General features: G+C 39.9%; 1 protein-coding gene and 1 non-coding gene across 2 annotated transcripts in view; one reads left to right on the top strand and one right to left on the bottom strand.

The window, feature by feature from the left end:
- SLC7A11 (solute carrier family 7 member 11) overlaps positions 1–22,215 on the top strand; it is a 278,446-nt gene that overhangs the window by 102,951 nt on the left and 153,280 nt on the right. The gene's annotated exons all lie outside the window — the stretch shown is intronic.
- On the bottom strand, positions 15,175–15,246 carry TRNAC-GCA (transfer RNA cysteine (anticodon GCA)). The gene has a single exon. It is a non-coding gene; the product is annotated as a tRNA-Cys (tRNA).

A 22,215-nucleotide genomic window follows, 5' to 3' on the forward strand; every position in this document is an offset into this window, starting at 1 on the left:
CCTGAGCCTATAGCTAGTAAAAACGATTCTACTTCTAATTAACAATCCCATGTTCCTTTCAGTTTCTTGGTTTCAAAAACTCTTTTAGTAGGGGTGTAGTGGGGGTGAGCAGTGGATAGGACAACAGGAAGATTCAAATGAACTGCCAATTTTAATTGGAAATTTTTAACACTTCCTCAGAAATTGTTTATATCAAACACATAAGACATGAAGCTATAGAATGTTTGAAAATAGTAGTTATATTTATATAATTAATTACATATAAATTATATGTTGATGTATAAAATTTTATATACATAAAAGGAAATGGCACCCCACTCCAGTACTCTTGCCTGGAAAATTCCATGGACTGAGGAGCCTGGTGGGCTACAGTCCATGGGGTTGCAAAGAGTTGGACACGACTGAGCGACGTCACTTTCACTTTCATGTGTGTATTTAATACCAATAAACAAATATTATTTTGAGCATCCATGTACCACCCACCGAAATTTAGCTTCTGTTGGAACTCAGTGAAAACCACCTAAATCTCAAGGAATCAGTATCTTGGAGACTATGATGATAATATAGTAAAATTAGAAATTAAAAAGAAAAGTATAGCTATAAAAAGTCTATAAACCTGTACTCTTGGGTAAAAAATTTATAGAATACCTAGAACTACATGATTGGAGAAGGCGATGGCACCCCACTCCAGTACTCTTGCCTGGAAAATCCCATGGACCGAGGAGCCTGGTAGGCTGCAGTCCATGGGGTTGCGAAGAGTCGGACACGACTGAGCGACTTCACTTTCACTTTTCACTTTCATGCATTGGAGAAGGAAATGGCAACCCACTCCAGTGTTCTTGCCTGGAGAATCCCAGGGACGGGGGAGCCTGGTGGGCTGCCGTCCATGGGGTCGCACAGAGTCAGACACGACTGAAGCGACTTAGCAGCAGCAGCATCAGAACTACGTGATAATGAAGAGCACAAATGAGCCAGCAATTTTCCATGACAGTTAAAGCATTTAGGAGGGAAATTTGGCAGGCAAGGAGAATGGAGATGCGGATGAACGGGGAAAGCAAGAATAATAACAGCATAACAGCAACAAAACCAGGAGAGGTATTGGACATGTTAATCAAGATGACGGGTCACAAACTGAGAAACTGCTTAATAGTATTTTAAAAAGATAATAGTTTTGAAAAAATTAACTGTAGTAATGCAATAAGAATGTGTTCCATTTAACAGTTTTTAGAGTGATTGTTGTTATTTAGTCCATAAATTGTGTCCAGTTCTTTGGGATCCCAAGGATTATAGCCCCTCAAGCTCCTCTGTCCATGGGATTTCTGAGGCAAGAATACTGGAGTGGGTTGCCATTTCCTTGTCCAGTGGTAGGGGGTTGTTTTACAGGAAATTAAACTGATACTGAGGAGCTGTGATAGAAATGTTTGTACCAATGAAATGTCAATGCGTGTTATAAATTACCACCCATTTTTTAGTTATTTATGCATCTGTCATCCATAAAAGACAGAGTAAAACATTAAGAAGGATAAAGATGGTGAGTTTGCCACGTTAGCAAGAGAAGTCCATTTCGTTTGTCGATTACTGCAATCTTCTGTTTCATTATCCAGGGAATTCATTCCTGTTTCCTAGGTTTCAGAGAAAAACAAAGCATAGAACAAACTTCCTCACTTCTCAGCTTGCCTGGCCAAATTTTTGACCTAACCATCTGAAGTTTCCTTGCAGTATAATTTTCAAATACTAATATCACATGAATCATAAAATAGTCTCCACAATTTAACTCCATACTAAATGAAGCAACAAAAAGAAGCCTTGAGACGGGCTTATTAACCTTTCAGCTATATAATAAGATAAATATGGCAATGGGAGATCATTCCAGAGACTTCCATTTGAGTTCCAATGTGAATATCAATTTAAAATTACTTCTTATCCTATAAAATCTTTTTCCTTCATTGAGCAGATATGAGTCTTATCTGCATCATACCAATGCAAAGGTAATTTATACTTTTAAACTAGAAATTTACCATTGCAACCTTGGGTTTTTTTATACACCATTTCCTATCTTAGTTGGATTTTCCAGGTTATAAATAACAGAATGAGTTGTGATGTTTTATAACATGCATTAAGATTTCTCTCACTGGTGACATATGTTTCTATCACAGTTTCCCAATATTCCAATTTACTGTTAAATTGTCTCCATCCCTTTGTTAGAAACTAGTCTTTGTATAGATGTACAATATTATGTAGTTTAATGGAATAATTTAATTTATTCAACATATAAAAGCAACTACTGTGTGCCATAGTTGACTGTTGTGTTCTGTTTTTCTCAAGTAATTAACAGTGAAAAAGAGACCCATAAACAAATTTAAGACAGTGTTATAAAGGCTGGATAGAGGCATGCATGGGGGGCTTATGCGAGCCTTTAAGAGTAAAACCAAATCCCATAAAGAGAATAGAGATGAGATCCTGGAGGTGTGATGAATAAACCTGGCATTAAAGGTTAACCAGGCAAAGAGGGTATGGGAGGGTTGAGATTATAGAAAGCATTCTAGCTAGTGGGTGCGATGTGTGTAATGCCATGGAGGAAGAAATTGTACAGAGTGCACAGAGATCCTGATAGACTCCAAGCTTGTGCTTCTCACCATGGGCCAGGCCAGTAAATCAGAAGACAAGCTGTTGGGGAAAGGAACAGAGACTTTATCTGGAAAGCAAATAGACCAGGAAGGTGGCAGGTTAGTGTTCCAAAGAATCATCTTTACCTAAGTTAGAATTCAGGCTTATTTTATACAAAAAGGAGAGGAAGTGTGGCTGGTTGTTGCACACTCCTTATTTCAGGAATCCTTTGTTCTTGCAGCTGTCCACATAGTCAGGTCACAGGGGTTTCTATGTTATTCATTTGTCTGCAACTTTTTATCTCTATATGAATGGAAAAGTGTCATTCTTTTAAAGATTAGAGCCTTGAGAAAGGGGCCATTCTGTATGTTTCAGGCTTTAGGTAACATTCTTTTACAAAAGACCAGCATGACTAAGCACAGGCGACAGAACACAAGGGTTAGGGTTAGGAATAAGGAACAGATCCAGTATGGAATCGAGTTTGTTCTTCTCTACTACAGGACCTCAAGTGGTGTTTGTGGGAGGTATAAAAGCATAAAGCTGGAGAAGTAAGCAAAGGTCACATGGGACGACATACAACATTGTTGAATAATCTTTATACGATTCTTTGGGGGAAGCAAGGGGAAGTTTCACAAAACTCCCTAGTGGGTAGAGACTAGAGTCTAGCATGTAAGAAGAATCACAATAAATTGGTCCTGACAGTTTTCTAGACAAGACACATCAAGAACTAAACCAGAGCTGTGGACACTGAGACTGAGATAAAGGGGTGTATTGATTTTCTATTGCTGTAAGACAGTGGTGCTAAGAAATTACTACATAGTTAAATGGGGCCTTCCCAGGTGGCGTTAGTGGTAAAGAACCCATCCACCAATGCAGGGGACATAAGAGATGCAAGATATTCCTGGGTCAGGAATATCTGCTGAAGAGGGCATGGCAACCCACTCCAGTATTCTCACCTGGAGAATCTCATGGACAGGGGAGCCTGTGAGCTACAGTCCATAGGGTCACAAAGAGTCAGACATGACTGAAGCAACTTAGCACCCATGCACATATTTAAATGGCTTCAGTTCAGTTCACTTGTCGCTCAGTCGTGTCCGACTCTTTGCGACCCCATGAATCGCAGCACGCCAGGCCTTCCTGTCCATCACCAACTCCCGGAGTTCACTCAGATTCACATCCATCAAGTCAGTGATGCCATTCAGCCATCTCATCCTCTGTCATCCCCTTCTCCTCCTGCCCTCAATCCCTCCCAGCATCAGAGTCTTTTCCAATGAATCAACTCTTCGCGTGAGGTGGCCAAAGTACTGGAGTTTCAGCTTTAGCATCATTCCTTCCAAAGAAATTACAGAGCTGATCTCCTTAAGAATGGACTGGTTGGATCTCCTTGCAGTCCAAGGGACTCTCAAGAGTCTTCTCCAACACCACAGTTCAAAAGCATCAATTCTTCGGCACTCAGCTTTCTTCACAGTCCAACTCTCACATCCATACACGACCACAGGAAAAACCATAGCCTTGACTAGATGGACCTTAGTCGGCAAAGGAATGTCTCTGCTTTTGAATATGCTATCTAGGTTGGTCATAACTTTTCTTCCAAGGAGTAAGCGTCTTTTAATTTCATGGCTGCAGTCACCATCTGCAGTGATATTGGAGCCCCCCAAAATAAAGTCTGACACTGTTTCCACTGTTTCCCCATCTATTTCCCATGAAGTGTGGGACCGGATGCCATTAAAACAATGCAAATCTCTGGAGGTCAGAAGTCTGAAACAGGTCTTATGTGGCTAAAATCAAGATATCATCAAAACTGTGTGCCTTCTGGTTGCTTTCGGGGAGAATCTGCGTCTTTGCCTTTTCCAGATTTTCTGCATTCCCTGGTTCATTTTCTCTTCCTTGCATCACTGTGACTTCAGTTTTTGTCATCATGTCTCTGACTGTGACCCTCCTGTGTCCCTCTTAAATGACTCACGTTGGGATTGACTCACCCAGGTAATACTATCCTGTATTATTATCCTCATCTCGCAAATCCTTACCGAATCCCCTTTACAGAGTTCCTTCTACCATGTATGAACAGGTGTGAGGGATAAAGATGGAAACATTTTTGATGGGTCATTATTCTGTCTACCCCAAGGGACAAGTTGAAAAACTATTTAGGAGGACTTCCCTGGTGTCTCAGAAGGTAAAGCGTCTGTCTGCAATGCAGGAGACACAGGTTCAATCCCTGGGTTGGGAAGATCCCCTGGAGAAGGAAATGGCAGCCCACTCCAGTATTCTTGCCTGGAAAATCCCATTGATGGCGGAGCCTGGTAGGCTACTGTCCATGGGGTTGCAAAGAGTTGGACATGACTGAGCGACTTCACTTCACTTCAGTAATTTATGAAGATGGTGTGGAATAAGTGAAAGAGAAAGTGAAACACTCCTAGTTGTTTAACTTAGCTGACTTTCAGAGGTGCCATCAACGGGGATGGCGTATACTGGAGGAAGAATTGTTCAGGTTAAGCAAATTGTCACTCACATGTGAGGTGCGGAGCATGTAGCGGTGGAGGTACCTGTGGAGCGTCAAGCCAACAGGAGATACCTAGTTATCTAGCAGGCATGTTGCTATCGGAACCTGAAACCTGGATGAAAATTGTGTTGGAAGTCTAGATTGGGATGTTTTCAGCCTTTAGACAGCAGAGTTGAGACCATGTTGGATGAAAACACATCGGAAGAAATCGAGGGTGGGAAGAACAACAGGAAGCCAACTTTAGGGATGCTTGGAAGAAAAGCCCTCAATTTGGACTGAAAAAGGTTTTGTTAGAAAATTGCTGAAGAGAATATCTCAGGAGCCAAGGCAACAGAACAATAGTTTTTACGCTGTACTCCTCAGAGTCCCACTCGGGGTTACTCTGTTTCACAATAGCAAAGAGGAGTGAATAAGTGGGGCCTGGCACCTGTCACCCAAATCAAAATGACTGTGCTTTTATTTGAGTCATAGGTTCACATTTTTCCCATAGGGTTTTATCTAAATGAGGGTGTTTGTTATAAAATTGTATTAAAATATGAACATCTCCAGAGTAGAGAATTTGGGATGGAGTGAATGATGAACATCACGTAGTTGCTTGGCTAGAGCATAGGGTGAGTGTACCCAAAATGACACAGCTGCAGTTGCCTTTGTCAATCTGTTTGATTAACGATTCGTGTTGTTGGTTCCCTGTAGTCCCAGAGCATCTTGTGCACAGTTTGATTGTGGCTCTTTTCATATTCCATTTTCATTTTTGTTTTACTTCTCTGTATCCTTCTCTAGATTATGAACACACTTAAAAATCTCCCCAGTGGCTTTCATCTTTGTATTGCAAGAATAAAAAGATGAAGAGAAAAAGCATTCCCTAGACTTTATCCTGGGGAGAAATTTTGCCTGTCTTCAGGTAAAGAGACAGACCTCAAAAGCATGCTTAAACAAAATACCATGCCTGCTAAACTGCTTTGTGGGAGAAAGAGAGATAGATTGTTTTGTTCCTGAGGAGAGAGGAGAGGAAAAGGAAGAATGAACAAAGAATAAAAAGAAAAAGTAAGAAAGCAAAGAGAACGCAGGAGATCTTAAGATACAACTCCTGCCCATAAATTGTCAATAACATTTCTCTACTTGCAAATCCTTTCCTTTAAATCAATAACTGATAAAAGTCATGAATTTGGGGCTTAGCTGGGATAGAGCAAAACAGAGATAGTGTTTATAGAGGAAGTATTTGGCAGAAGTGCCATGGAAATGTAATATCTTGGAATTTGAAGAGATCAAAAAGAGGCTTTGAACTTTAACAAAAAAAAGTATGTTTGAATTAGGATATTCTAGGCCTGTGGTATCCAATAGAAATATAGTGTGAATTGCAAAAGACAAGCCCACATAGGTAATTTAAAATGTTCTGGTAGTCACTTTCACTTTTCACTTTCATGTGTTGGAGAAGGAAATGACAACCCACTCCAGTGTTCTTGCCTGGAGAATCCCAGGGACAGGGGAGCCTGGTGGGCTGCCGTCTATAGGGTGGCACAGAGTCAGACACGACTGAAGCAACTTAGCAGCAGCAGCAGCAGCAGTCACATTAAAGAAAAGTAAAAGTAAATAGTGGAATTAGTTTATAATTTATTTAACCAAACATATCCAAAATATTTTCACTTAAACATGTAATTAAAACTATTAATGAAATATGTCACATTCCTTTTAAAAATGCTAATTCTTTAAAAACTGGTGTGCATTTTGTATGCACAGTACATTTCAACTTGAACTAGTCACATTCAAGGACTCAACATGTGTCTAGTGGCTTCTATATTAGACATTAAAACTCTAGATTTCCATATTATAGGTAATCTGCAGCTGATAGAGTTCATTTTCAGTGTTCCCCTAATATTATTGAACTTGAACCAAATAAAGAACTACATCTTGGATGATGCTAAACCAGTAATACATTTTCACCATAGCTGCCTAACTGTTGGATGCACATAAATTAAGATTCAGCAGAGCTTCAGTGAACACAGTTTCTTGAGTAGGAAGTGAATGTTTAAATATCAAGTCTTCGATCCATTCTCTTCCTTTACTTGGAAAATGCCTCCAAGAAAGAACAAAGGTGACCTAGCAGTCTTCTTATAAACATCCTAATTACAGAACCTCTGGGAAATGCACTAATGGTATTTAGTCGTTCGAGAGTCTTCTATCTATGAAATGCTGTGAGCAGATGCACCTGGTCTGTCCATGATTGCTTATGGGAGTCTGTGAATTTGGGGGAATGAAATCTGTGAATGTGTGGGCATCACCTTTCAGGAAATGTCATGGTATTTGGTATAAAATGAAGTTATTTCACAATTAAAATAGATCCCTACTGTGTAGGTAGTGTAGGCACATATATTATTAGTGATCTCATGTTAATCAGGGCTGGGAGGTATTCTGATGTGGCGAGAAAACACCAGGGAAGCTGTAGGAGGGCTTCTGGACCTCTTTGTTTTGCTTGTTTTATAGATTGATTTAAAAATCAAAAGACTCAGATGGTAAAAAGTCTGCCTGCAATGCTGGAGACTGGCTTCAGTCCCTAGGTTGGGAAAATCCCCTGGAGAAGGAAATGGCAGCCCACTCCAGTATTCTTGCCAGAGAATTCCATGGACAGAGGAGACTGGCAGGGTCACAAAGAGTCAGACAGGACTGAGTGATTAGCACTTTCAAAGTTTGAAACTCTGATTCAGGTGAGTCTAATTCATTAAATCAGTCCTTATTTTTTTTGTTTTTTGTTTTTTTTTCCCCCATTAAGAGTTTAAAATATTTAATGTGAATAAAACGAGGTCTATAAAGATACACTTACTGACTTGGTTGCTAATATAACCCTGATCATTAAGCAAGTACTTGAATGCTTGGGCAGAAGTTACTTGCTCTAGAGTGGTGCTGTTCCATATAGAAGCCTCTAGCCACATGTGGTTATTTAAACATTAGTTAATGAAAATTAAATAAAACTTCAGGTCCTTACTTGTCCTAGCTACGCTTAAGATGTTCAGTAGTCACATATGGCTATTCTATGGACAAGATGAATATTGAAAATTTCCTTCGTTGCAATGAGTTATATTCAACAACCTTGCTCTTTAGAGGTTTTACTGGAACATACAACTTAACAGACTCTCTAGAGAGAAGCTTGTGTTTGATTTAGAACATTTCAATAAAATAAGAGAGAAATATCAGGCATGCATCTGGGAAAATAATTTGCTTAGGTCTTTTATTTATTTTTTTTTTGCTGCAAAAAGCTTTATTGTTTCCATTTGGTCCAAGGCTTGGGAGAGAACTTCAGGGTGGTTAAAAATCCAACTAGTGACTGCAGAGAGGGGCTTCAGATAGAAGCCCTGACACCAGAAGGCTCCCCACCCCACCCCCCAACCCCCCGCCAAATGCTGGTGGGCTTTGGAAACTGCTAGTCTTCCTTACAGGTGAGTTTCCATGAGATCCTCGCCCGGCCCAGCCTGAGAACCAGCCAGCCTGCAGAGATTGGTTAGCTGGTCGCCATCTTCTTGATTAGTTTCACCTGCTCCTCTAGGGCGTGGCTTTCCTGGCAGTCACAGAGGGAGGGGTCTGCAAGGGCAGAACCTGGGACGTGCGATCCGCAAGGGCATGTTTCAGGTTATTCTCTGTGAGCACAGGGACTTCACAATGGGCTGGGTTCCACCCCACTCAGTGACTTGAGAAGGCTTCAGGACGTTCTGGAAGGGGAGGGAACAGCCACAGCACTGGTTTGCCCTTGAGGAGGCCTGACTCCCTCTTGCTGCTCCTGCACCGTTGTGTGGGGAAAAAAAGTGGCCCAAGCCAACCAGAGCCACGTTGTGGAGGTCGAAAAAGAAGCCCAGAGAAAGGTAAGTGTAGGAGGCATGCAGATGCAGGTTGACCCGCTGTCTGATGACAGCCTCCACCTCATTGGAATTAGTCTGAGGAATCCAAGAGCTCATGGTTGATAGGTAATAAGGAATTTTAAGCTAAAAAAAGAAAAAAAAAAAAGAAATTGGTTGGCCAAGGTGATGGAGAACAGCTGAGTGGCTGATTCCAAAAGTTCCAACTGGAAAAAAGGTTGGAGGGTTGTCAGAGACTGAAACAAGGGGTGTCCCTGAATCTGTTCTGTCCAAACACTGTTGAAGCAAAATCTGCCTGAACACCGAGCACACTGCCCTTTAGGTCTTGAGAGATGGAGGAGAGTGGAGGAACAGAAGAGAGTTTTAGTGGAGAGACACAGGGAACTAGAGAGCTGGGAGAAGGCTGCACATTCTGCCGTGTTAATTTCATACTCGAGAGTACAACTTTTTTAAAATATTTATTTATTACGCTGGTCTTAGTTGTGGTTTGAGGGATCTTTCTTTGTGGCATGCAAACTCTTAGTTGCTGCACTTGGAATCCCCTGACCAGGGATTGAACCCAGGCCCCCCGGATTGAAAGTGTGGAGACTCAGCCACAGGCCCACCAGGGAAGCCCCAGGAGTACAGGAGTACATTGTTTAACAGCATCATTAAACTTGAGAAATAGCCAGGTGTGCATGTGTGGGAATGCCTGCTCAGTTGCTTCCGTCGTGTCTGCCTCTGCAACCCCTTGGACTATCTCGCCCACCAGGCTCTTTTGTCTATGGGATTTTGCAGGCAGTAGTTCTGGAGAGGGTTGCCATTTACTCCTCCAGAGGGCCTTCCCAACCCAGGGATTGAATCTGTGTCTCCTGTGGCTGCTGCACTGGCAGGCGGATTCTTTACCACTGAGCCACCACTTTACCTTCCATTAGAAGCACTAAGTTTCACAAATGGATGGGTGTAGAAGCTGATGACTTCAAGATAAAATAGGGCAATGGAAACATCAGTTGTGAGCAAGGCTTTGACTTTCCCAATATTTTATTTATTAATTTTAATTTTATTTTAATTGGAGGCTAATTACAGTATTGTGGTGGTTTTGCTGTACATTCACATGAATCAGCCATGGGTGTTTAAAATTTACAATTCAGGTCCTATATCTAGGTCTCAAAGAGAGATGGGGAAGGTACACTTAATATTTTGATTATATCAGTATTGACCCGATATCTGACATTAAATACCGTCTCAATAAAATGGTTGAATGAATGTATTAATATCCAGAACTAACTGACTTTCTTGAAGCAACGTTTGTTTCTAGACAGTTATAAGTATTTGGAAAGTCAATACAGTATAAACTTTGACTTGCTTTTTTTGAAAAGGAATTTCTTTGGAGTATAGATTCTTACAATGGCATGTTAGTTTCTACTGTACAACAAAGTCATTCAGCTATACATGTACGTATATTCTCTCTTTTTTGAATTTCCTTCCCACTTAGCTTACCACAAAGCATTGCATAGAGTTCCCTATGTTATATAGTAGGTTCTCATTAGTTATCTATTTTATACACAGTATCAATAGTATATAGGTGTCAATCCCAATCTCTCAATTCATCCCCACCCCCCCACCCCCCTTTTCCCACTTGGTGTCCATGGGATTGTTCTTTACGTCTGTGACTTGCTTTGATTTTGTAGTGATGATGTAAATTCAGATCAGTGGCAGTTCAGATAGACGCTCTTAGAAGCTGAAAGTAGACTGACTTATACTGGAGACCCGTTAGCTTTTGAAAGTCTGTAGTGTTTCTTCATGTAGATTTCCTGCTGCATGCAAAACTCTGCAGCAACTTAGTATGCACTAATCTGCAGCACATCTCTGGTGGTGGTGGTGGTCTCTCAGTCATGTCCTTCTCTTTGCAATCCTATGGACTGTAACCCGCCAGGCTTTTCTGTCCATGGGATTGTCCAGGCAAGACTACTGGAGTGGTTTGCTATTTCCTTCTCCAGGGGATCTTCCCAACTCAGACCTTGAACCTGGGTCTCCTGCATTGCAGGCAGATTCTTTACCATCTGAGCCACCAGGGAAGCACATCTCTACCTACAGTATAAATCTTGTGAATTTAAAAGGGTATTGCAGACACCATCAATTTGAAAAAATGCAAAAAGTTAGATGATATGATGATATTAACCATTTTGGCTCATTCTAATAAAGACAATGCTAGAAGTGCATCTCAGCTTTGATCCCAGAAAACCAGTCATGAGATTTGATTCTAGTGCCAAAATTGCCCTGCCTGAAAATTGGTTTAGATTCAGCATTGCTGAACTGTGAAAGAGAGACTTCATTAAGTTGGCTTTCATTCTATTTATGCCTTCGTCATTTCTTTCACTGTTTAAGTGAAAATAATACATAAGAAATCATTGCTGACAGGCCTAGAATTTGTCTTCCATTATTTATTGTGATACTCCTCTCTCCACCCACCATTATACTCTTAAGTCAAGTATCTGTTAAAGGAACGTTTAAGACCCTGTAATTCACAGCATAGTAACTGTTTTGACTATATTTAATGACCAACACTTACTCCAAATGAGTTAAAGCATATTATTGTGTAAGTATTTATTTCTACTTTACTGCTTTAGTAAAACACTTTGCTATTTTTCCTCTGCTTTTCTGTCCTCTTGTAAGTTTAAATCACAGGACTTAACTATTAATAGCTAATGAATAGGATTAGATACTGTGCCAACCAGGTTTATAAGTATAGGAAATTACCACCAATCTGACAAATGGATAATTGTGTATATACACATTAGATACCCTGGTCTCACATTTTCCCACATGTCCATAATTATTTGAGAATTTTGCTCTTCAACTCAGCCCCTCAACCTATATTTCCCCCTCTTAGAGAATGGTATCACCTTGTTGCTCAAGTCAGAATTTTGGCTATCATTCTCAACTATCACCCTACGGTAGCTTATCAATGCATTACACTTGGTGAATTTAGAATCTAATTGTATAGCATATATGATAATTAGAGTGAAGCTTAGTTCTTTTCCTTCTCTCCCTTCTGGGTTATCTAAATTGTCTGCATGAATGTTTAACATCTATGGATGATTAATTGTAAAGACTAGTTTTTCTTTCATTCACATACTTATCTGTTTCACATTTGAAGCAGTCATGAACTTAATTTTGTAACATCTTACTGTGTTTAATAGCTTTTAATTATTGAATAAGAAGCAAAATAGATATTTGGATATATTGAAGTATTGGCTTTTGCTATTTTTCTTAAATTGTCTTCTAAGGAACTTTCATGAGCACCTGACCATCTATATCAAAAGTAGAATATAATAAAATCATAATTAGCCTTCCTACAAGTAAATATGAAAGTTTATGCTGTTACATCACCCATAAGAAAACATCCCACCATCCTGTTAGTTATCTCTATAAGAGTCAGAGAAAAGCATGTTCATGTCACTATGTGGTTAATTGGCTAGTTATAATGACTATATGTATTAGCTCTATGTAATTTACTGGAATAAGTATCAAGGGAAATTAAGAGAAAATAATAAACATAAAATGTACATATAAGGAGCTATAATCTAGTACAAGAGACAGTACAAAAAAGATATTAAGTAAGTAAAATTCATAGTCAACTAAGGTTATAAAATTGTATATTCAAAATTTAAGTATCAAGATAATGTTTTTATAGTATTGAAATGGTGTATAATAGGAGATAAATGTCAGTGGTGCAATAAGTAAATAAGTGAGATAGATAAGCATTAAGAATGTTGCTATCCCCAAATGTTCAAAACATGAGAAATGTTCACAGTATTACATTGGGTAAAATCAACATGACTCAAAATTAAATACATGGGGAAAAAATTGAGTCTATGCAGCTTCCAGAAATTTCCCTTTCACTCTTATATTTAAAAAATAAAACCACAAGGCTCCTTTGCAGTTCAGTTCTCACAGCTGTGTTTGCTCTACTCCTTCTTGTTGGTGTCATCTCTTACATCTCTCATCTTTGAGATGAAATTACATCTCTCATCTTTGAGGTTAAATCTTTGGTACTCGGCATATATCCATCAGAATAGGTTATTATGCATAAAACAACACATAAATCCTATGAACTTATAATTGTTATGTTTATTTTTCTCATGCTATATCCTGCACTGGTTAGTTCTCTGTTCCTTTTATTTCCCTTAGAACTTAAGGTGATGGAACCATAGCTATCTGGAATGAGTAAAGAGGCATGGCAAACCACACATAGGCTCTTAAAACCTCTGCACCTCATTAGCTCACAGCACTTCATGCACATTTGTTTGGCCAGAGGAAGTTCAGGTTCAGCAGAGTGGGGACGTGGAAGCATCCCCCAAGAGGGGCGCTAAAGGAAGGGAAGGAATAACATTGGATCTCACAGCAAGTGACCCTCAGCTCTCATTCCCTCCACTGTCTCACACTAAATAACTCTGCCACTTTGTTGTGGTGGTGGTGAAGTCACTGAGGCATGTCCGACACTTTTGCTATTCCATGGACTGTAGCCTAGCCAGGCTCCTCTGTCCGTGGAATTCTCCAGGTAAGAATAGTGGAGTGGGCTGCCTTTCCCTTCTCCAGGGGATATTCCCAACCCAGGGATCAAACCTGCATCTCCTGCATTGGCGGATGGATTCTTTACCGATGAGCCACATGGGAAGTCCACTATTTCACATTAATTAATTGTCACTACTCCCTGTTAATTACCCATACTCATGTCATATCTTGTACTATGGTTTTGGACTCTCAAAGGAGTTCAAACATTGTTTGCTCTCACAACATTCTGAGTCCTTATTTGAGAAGAGGTAGGAATATTCTACTCAGTGGGCCTTTAGGAGATGAGTTGCTCAAAGTCAGAGACATTATCTTCCAGCTGAAAATGGATAGGGGCTTTCTCTGTGCTGAGATGGAGTGGTCTGGTGCTGTCAGTAGCCTGGAGCATCCTCGTTCTCATAGTTGTTAGACCATGTATATTTACTCTCTCTCCCTTTTGAATTATTTCTGATATAATCAGGTAAGATGAGTTAGTGGAATGGGGATGGAACTAGTTAGCTTTTAGTAAAAATTGAGGTAACTCTTCTCTGTGAATATCCTAAACATTTTTCTTTCTGCTTCTTCCTGCAATGGTGGCCTTTCCTTCCATTGAATATTTGAAACATGTGACCACTATTTGGGATTTGGTATAGAAACAGAAAGATATTTCCAGGTCAACACTTTAGCTCCAGAACTTTTCAACTTAAGCCCAGACTAGTTTTTCGCTAAAATATAGTGATTTTCCTCTGATTTGTGGTATTAAATGAGTTTTTATATCTTTAATTTTTCTTAGTTTTCTATATTTTCCAAACATCTATTTTATAGTAAGCACTTTATTGCTTTTACATTTAGAAAAAATACAATGAACTTATTTTCCAAAATAATTTAATTAAAGAGTGTACAAGAGACAGGGATCAACACCATCCCCAAGAAAAAGATGCAAAAAAGCAAAATGGCTGTCTGAGGAGGCCTCACAAATAGCTGTGAAAAGAAGAGAAGTGAAAAGCAAGGGAGAAAAGGAAAGATATACCCATTTGAATGCATAGTTCCAAAGAATAGCAAAGAGATAAGAAAGCCTTCCTCAGTGATCAGTGCAAAGAAATAGAGGAAAACAATAGAGTGGGAAAGACTAGAGATCTCTTCAAGAAAATTAGAGATACCAAGGGAACATTTCATGCAAAGATGGGCTCAGTAAAGGACAGAAATGGTATGGACTAACAGAAGCAGAAGATATTAAGAAGAGGTGGCAAAATACACAGAACTGTACAAGAAAGATCTTCACAACCCAGATAACCATGATGGTGTGATCATGCACCTAGAGCCAGACTTCTGAGAGTGCAAAGTCAAGTGGGCATAGGAAGCATCACTATGAACAAAGCCAGTGGGAGTGATAGAATTCCAGTTTAGCCATTTCAAACCCTAAAAGATGATGCTGTGGAAGTGCTACAGTCAGTATGCCAGCAAATTTGGAAAACTCAGCAGTGGCCATGGGCCTGGAAAAAGTCAGTTTTCATTCCAGTCCCAAATAAAGGCAATGCCAAAGAAAGTTCAAGTGAAGTGAAGTGAAGTTGCTCAGTTGTGTCCGACTCTTTGTGACCTCATGGATAGTAGCCTACCAGGCTCCACTGTCCATGGTATTTTCCAGGCAAGAATACTGGAGTGGGCTGCCATTTCTTTCTCCAGGGGATCTTCCCAACCCAGGGATCGAACCTGGATCTCCTGTATTGCAGACAGACGCTTTACCGTCTGAGCCACCAGGGAAACCCAAGAAAGTTCAAACTACCTCACTATTGCACTCATCTCACATGCTAGTAAAGTAATGTTCAAAATTCTCCAAGCCAAGTTTCATCAATACATGAACTATGAAATTCCAGATGTTCAAACTGGATTTGGAAAAGGCAGAGGAACCAGAGATCAAATTGTCAACTTCTGCTTGATCATCGAAAAAGCAAGAGAGTTCCAGAAAAACATCTATTTCTGCTTTATTGACTATGCCAAAGCCTTTGACTGTATGGATTGCAAGAAACTGGAAAATTCAGAAAGATATGGGAATACCAGACCATCTGACATCCCTCTTGAGAAATCTGTATGCAGGTCAGGAAGCAAAAGTTATAGCTGGACATGGAACAACAGAACGGTTCCAAATAGGAAAAGGGGTACGTCAAGGTTGTATATTGTCACCTTGCTTATTTAACTTCTATGCAGAGTACATCATGAGAAACGCTGGGCTGCATGAAGCACAAGCTGGAATCAAAATTGCCAGGAGAAATATAAATAACCTCAGATATGCAGATGACACCACACTATGGCAGAAAGTGAAGAAGAACTAAAGAGCCTCTTAGTGAAAGTGAAAGAGGAGAGTGAAAAAGTTGGCTTAAAGCTCAACATTAAGAAAACTGAGATCATGGTATCTGGTCCCATTACTTCATTGCAAATAGATGGGGAAACAGTGGTGAAATAGTGACAGACTTTATTTTTGGGGGCTCCAAAATCACTGCAGATAGTGACTGCAGCCATGAAATTAAAAGACGCTCCTTGGAAGAAAAGTTATGACCAACCTAGACAGCTTATGAAGAAGCAGAGATATTACTTTGCCAGCAAATGTCTGTCTAGTAAAAGCTGTGGATATGAGAGTTGGATTACAAAGAAAGCTGAGCGCTGAAGAATTGATGCTTTTGAACTGTGGTGTTGGAGAAGACTCTTGAGAGTCCTTTGGACTGCAAGGAGATCCAATCAGCCCATCCTAAAGGAAATCAGTCCTGAATATTCTTTGGAAGGCCTGATATTAAAGCTGAAACGCCAATACTTTGGCCACCTGACTCATTAAAAAAGACTCTGATGCCTGGAAACATTGAAGGCAGGAGGAGAAGGGGACGACAGAGGGTGAGATGGTTGGATGGCATCACCGACTCAATGGACATGAGTTTGAGTAAGCTCCAGGAGTTGGTGATGGACAGGCAGGCCTGGCATGCCGCAGTCCATGGGGTCACAAAGAGTCGGACATGACTGAGCAACTGAACCGAACTAAATGGCACAGTAGTAAAAATCTGCCTGCCCATACAGGGGATACAGGTTCAATACCTGGGTCCAGAATATCCCCTGGAATAGAAAATGACGACCCACTCCATTATTCTTGCCTGGAGAATTCCATGGACAGAGGAGCCTGATGGGCATAGTCCAAGGGATCTCAGAGTTGGACAGAACTCAACTATTAAGCATATGTGTGTGTGCATGCACACCCACAAACACACACACACAGGAGAGACTGACTTCAGGGAAGTCAGTGGTAATTGCATGTCGCTTGATAATATTTATAATATCTTGTTCGTGTTTTATATTAATTACTTTTCCCAATGCTAAAAAGATGTGTGTGATCCTTCTGGCAGTATTACTTTTAGAAACACATATCCAAATCTGCATTAGACAAGTCAGCATTTGTGTGTTTGTGTCTGTGGTGTATATGTGTATGCACACAAGCTTTTGGGCAATGCTGAACAGAGAAGGCATCCCATGGTGGGGCCAAAGACACCGCAGAAGTTTCTAGGGCTTTAGACCCATGTGCTAAGTCAGTCATCTCTGACTCTTTGCGACCCTATGGACTATAGCCCGCCAGGCTCCTCTGTCCATGGGGATTCTCCAGGCAAGAATACTGGAGTGGGTTCCCATGCCCTCCTCCAGGGGATCTTCCCATATTCCATATATAAGTTCAGTTGCTCAGTTGTGTCCAACTCTTTGTGACTCCATGGACTGCAGCATGCAGTGCTTCCTTGTCCATCACCACCTCCCAGAGCTTGCTCAGACTCATGTCTATTGGGTTGATGATGCCATTCAACCATCTCATCCTCTGTCTTCCCCTTCTCCTCCTGCCTTCAGTATTTCCCAGCATCAGGTTCTTTCCCAATGCATCAGTTGTTTGCATCAGGTGGCCAAAATACTGGAGCTTCAGCATCAGTCGTTCCAATGAATAGTCAGGACTGATTTCCTTTAGGATGGACTGGTTGAATCTCCTTGCAGTCCCAGGGACTCTCAAGAGTCTTCTCCAACACCACAGTTGAAAAGCATCAATTCTTCCACGCTCAGCTTTCTTAGTGGTCCACCTCTCACATCCATAAAGACTACTGGAAATTCCTCAGCTTTGACTATAAGGACCTTTGTCAGTGCAGTAATGGTTCTGCTTTTCAATATGCTATCTAGGTTGGTCATAGCTTTTCTTCCAAGGAGCAAGTGTCTTTTAATTACATGGCTGCAGTCACCATCTGCAGTGATTTTGGAGACCCCCCCCCAATAAAGTCTGTCACTGTTTCCATTGTTTTCCCATCTATTTGCCATGAAGTGATGGAACTAGTTGCCACGAGCTTAGTTTTTTTGAATGTTGAGTTTTAAGTCAGCTTTTTCACTGCCCTCTTTCACTTTCATCAAGAGGTTCTTTAGTTCCTCTTCGCATTCTGTCTTAAGCATGCTGTCACCTGTGTATCTGAGGTTATTGATATTTCTCCCAACAATCTTGATTCCAGCTTGTGCTTCATCCAGTCTGGCATTTCACATGATGTACTCTGCATATAAGTTAAATAAGCAGGGTGACAGTATTCACCTTAACATCTTCTTTTCTCAATTGGGAACCAGTTAGTTGTTCCATGTCAGATTCTAACTGTTGCTTCTTGACTTGCATACAGATTTCTCAGGAGGCAGGTAAGGTGGTATTTTTTTTTTCTTTTTTAAAAATTTATTTTTAATTAAAAGATAATTGCTTTATAATACTGGTCTGATTTCTGCCATACATCAACATAAATTAACCACAGGTGTACAAATGTCCCTGCCCTTTGAACCTTTCTCCCACTTCCCACCCTTTCCCACTCCTCTAGGTTGTTACAGTACCCCAACTTGAGTTCTCTTGAGTCATACAGCAAACTTCCTCTGGCTATCTATTTTACATATGGTAGTGTAACGTGGTCTTGTATTCCCCTGTCTTGAAGAATTTTCCACAGTTTGTTATAATCCACACAGTCAAAGACTTTAGCATAGTCAATGAAGCAGAAGTAGATGTTTTTCTTGAATTCTCTTGATTTTTCTATGATCCAAGAGATGTGGGCAATTTGATCTCTGGTTCCTCTGTCTTTTCTAAATCCAACTTGAACATCTGGAAGTTCTAGTTCACGTAATGTTGAAGCCTGGCTTGGAGAATTTTGAGCATTGCCTTGCTAGCATGTGAGATGAGTGCAATTATGTAGTAGTTTGAACATTCTTTGGCATTGCCTTTCTTTGGGATTGGAATGAAAACGGACCTTTTCCAGTCCTGTGGCCACTGCTGAGTTTTCCAAATTTGCTGGCATATTGAGTGCAGCACTTTCACAACATCCTTTTTTAGGATTTGAAATAGCTCAACTGAAATTCCATCACCTCCTCTAGCTTTATTCTCAGTGATGTTCCCTAAGGCCCACTTGACTTCACACTCGAGGAAGTCTAGGTCTAGGTGCATGATCACACCATCATGGTTATCCGAGCCATTAAGATCTTTTTTGTGTATTCTTCTGTGTATTCTTGCCACCTCTTCTTAATATCTTCTGCTTCTGTTAGGTCCATACCGTTTCTGTCCTTTATTGTGCCCATCTTTGCATGAAATGTTCCATTGGGGTCTCTAATTTTCTTAAAGTGATCGCTAGTCTTACCCATGTAATATATAATTCTTATATGGTAATTCATATAATTCCATATATAGAACTCCATATTTAGACCCGTACTCCAACATAAAACTCTTCTGAGTTATCCTGCACCAAAAAGATCAAGAATGTTTAGGGTGGATTTTCTCCATCTAAACCATCTATGGACTGTAGCCTGCCAGGGTCCTCTCTCCATGGGATTTCTCAGGCAAGAACACTGGAGTGGATTGCCATTCCCTTTTCCAGGGGATCTTCCCAACTCAGAGATGGAACCCAGGGCTCCTGAATTGCAGGCAGATTCTTTACCATCTGAGTCACTAGGGAAGCCCTTCTAGATTTAAGAACATAAAAGCAGAGTACACCATATTACCTATCTTATTATTTACTTGCATTGTGCTTAGTCGCTCAGTTGTTTCTGACTCTTTGTGACCCCGTGGACTGTAACCCGCTGGCTTCCTCTCTCCATGGGTGTTCTTCAGGCAAGTATACTGGAGTGGGTTGCCATGTCTTCCTCCAGCAGATCTTCCCAACCCAGGGATTGAACCCAGGTCTCCCGCATTGCAGATGGATTCTTTACTATCTGAGCCACCAGGGAAGCCCAGTATTTCCTTACTGAAGCACGAATATGTTTCAGTTCAGTCCAGTTGCTCAGTTGTGTCTGACTCTCTGTGACCTTGTGGACTACAGCATGCCTTAAATGTTTGCAAATATGGTTTAGAATTTAGAATTCAGAGCACACCTACCAGTAGGCAAAAGTAAGTGCAAGAACAGGATACAAAGTCTTACATGAAATGTTTGAACATTTTCTTAGATATAGAGATGTTTTCTTCTTTTGGATCTATTGAACTAATATGAGATGGAGGAAGAAATGTTCTGGAAAAGTTATATCCACACTGGCAAATTGTCCAATAAAATCTCCAAGTATCTGAACATTTCATAGCAGTTTTCTTTGTTTTCACTGAAGAGCAGTGAAAATTGCTGGGAGCAATCTGAACCAACATTTGACACCATAGCAGAGGCCAGTCTCTGAATGTAGACATGAAGAGATGGAGTTTAGGATGGATAAATCTTCTGATATTTCAAGTGGATTGGAGGTAGATTAGGGTTTTTTAAAGAGACAAAGTCTTTGGCCTTTCTTTTTCACTATATTGTCTTTACTGCAACCACCTAGACGATTGATCATCAGATTTTCATGCATACATTTTATGAATAATATTAATAAATTCTAGCATGTAACAGGTCTAAGAAACATATCTGATTATCATATTAATAGTCACAAATAGACAAAGCTAGCACTTCAAATGTACAGTCCTCTGTCATACTGACAGCTTTACTAACTATTATTTGCACTGTTTTACAAACAGCTTGTAGGAATGTTATGGTTTATTGGAGCAATACATTTGTATCATTATGGATTTTCTGGCTGTTACAAAATTCTCCTTTGAGAACACATCAGAAGATATTTCTGAGTTTAAAAATCCAGGTCAAATTATGAAAATTAAAACAATCCTAAATCTCAAACCTGATCATGTGAAAAGTGAGTAAAGTTCAATGTAAGAGAAAAAGTTAAGGCAATCTCCAATAGTTTAAAAGAAAAAAAAAGATTTTTGAATAAAAAGAGAATTCTTTACCACCTTAATCCATTATTAAAGGTGACCATTCATCCTTAGTAATAAGATCAATTTGTGCTGAAAATTTAGTTCTATTTGTGTGAATTGGAAGTGATCTTATTAGTGTTCTACTACATCAAGTTTGATAAAATCCCCAATCCATTTCAGTTAAGTTTCTATTGATCCACTTAAGAGATCAATTTGGACTTGTTCGATTCTTTTGTCAAGGGATTTCATCTGGCCTGAGTTTAACTTTATGAAATAAACATGATTTAGAAATGTAAGATGGAATAAAAAAGAGTCCAGATAAGTGTTGACAATTATTTGAACTCAAGTTTTTGCATTTGAGCATTTGATAGGACATTGCCAGTTAGAAATGGACTAGAAAAACAATAGCACAAAGAAGACCGAGTGCCTTTCAAAGTAGTGAAGGTCATACTTTTCTTCACTTGGACTAGTGATTATGTTTCTGTGTCATTGAACAACTTGAAATCTATTTGTCAATAAAATAGTTTTGCTTGTATTCTTTAGTATGTTTTACATCTGATACTGACTTTCATTAACTAAATACGTCCTTCATATCAGCTTTTCATTTTCCTATTTTCTGCAGTTCATCCCTTTTATTAGGAGACAAAGAATAGATTTTAAAATGTGTAAAGGTCTTGAGGACAGTGACATGAGTTCCACCTGATAACCAGTTTCCTGTCTCTTTCTTACCTTCAGGAATAGTTTTAGATGATGCTAAAAAAGAGAACTGCCCAGAAACATTTCTCTTTTATACTAATTCTCTTCTTATACCCACAGAATAGGCAGGGAAGTTCTTTTAGCAAGAAGCAGCCCTTAAGACCTCATGTTCTACGTGGTGAAAAAAAGGTGTATAACACAGGGAGCCAAACCTAGTGCTCTGTGATGACCTGGAGGGGTGAAACGGTGGGAGAGTCTCCCTCTCTCTCTCTCTCTCTCTCTCTCTCTATATATATATATATATATATACACACACATATATATACACACACACACACAAGCATACACACATATATAATATGTATGTTTTATACATAAAAATATAATTAGGACTGATTCATATTGACTCATGGCAGATACCACCACAACATTGTGAACTAGTTATTCTCCGACTGAAAGCATAGGTGTATAATATGCAGTGATTCTGCATGTATCACATTGTCAGGGAAGCTCATTGTCCTTTTCCCTTGGGGTATCTTCTTGAGGATGGAGAGATTTGAAGAGACTTAACATGTACAAAGAAGTCAGAGGGCTGATTGGTGGTCAGCGTGGTATGTCATGCCGCTGTACCCATCAGCTTTCAGTTAGGAGAACAGAGCCACTCTAAGTTCCACGGGAATAAAAGATTCATTAGCCTTTGTAGAAAAAATTAGACTATAGACAAATGTGGGGCTTTGCTGAGGAAGTGATGTTCTGGAAGGGTGGGTGATGTTGGAGTT

Source organism: Ovis canadensis, chromosome 17, assembly GCF_042477335.2.
Source record: "Ovis canadensis isolate MfBH-ARS-UI-01 breed Bighorn chromosome 17, ARS-UI_OviCan_v2, whole genome shotgun sequence".
Classification (NCBI taxonomy): domain Eukaryota; kingdom Metazoa; phylum Chordata; class Mammalia; order Artiodactyla; family Bovidae; genus Ovis; species Ovis canadensis.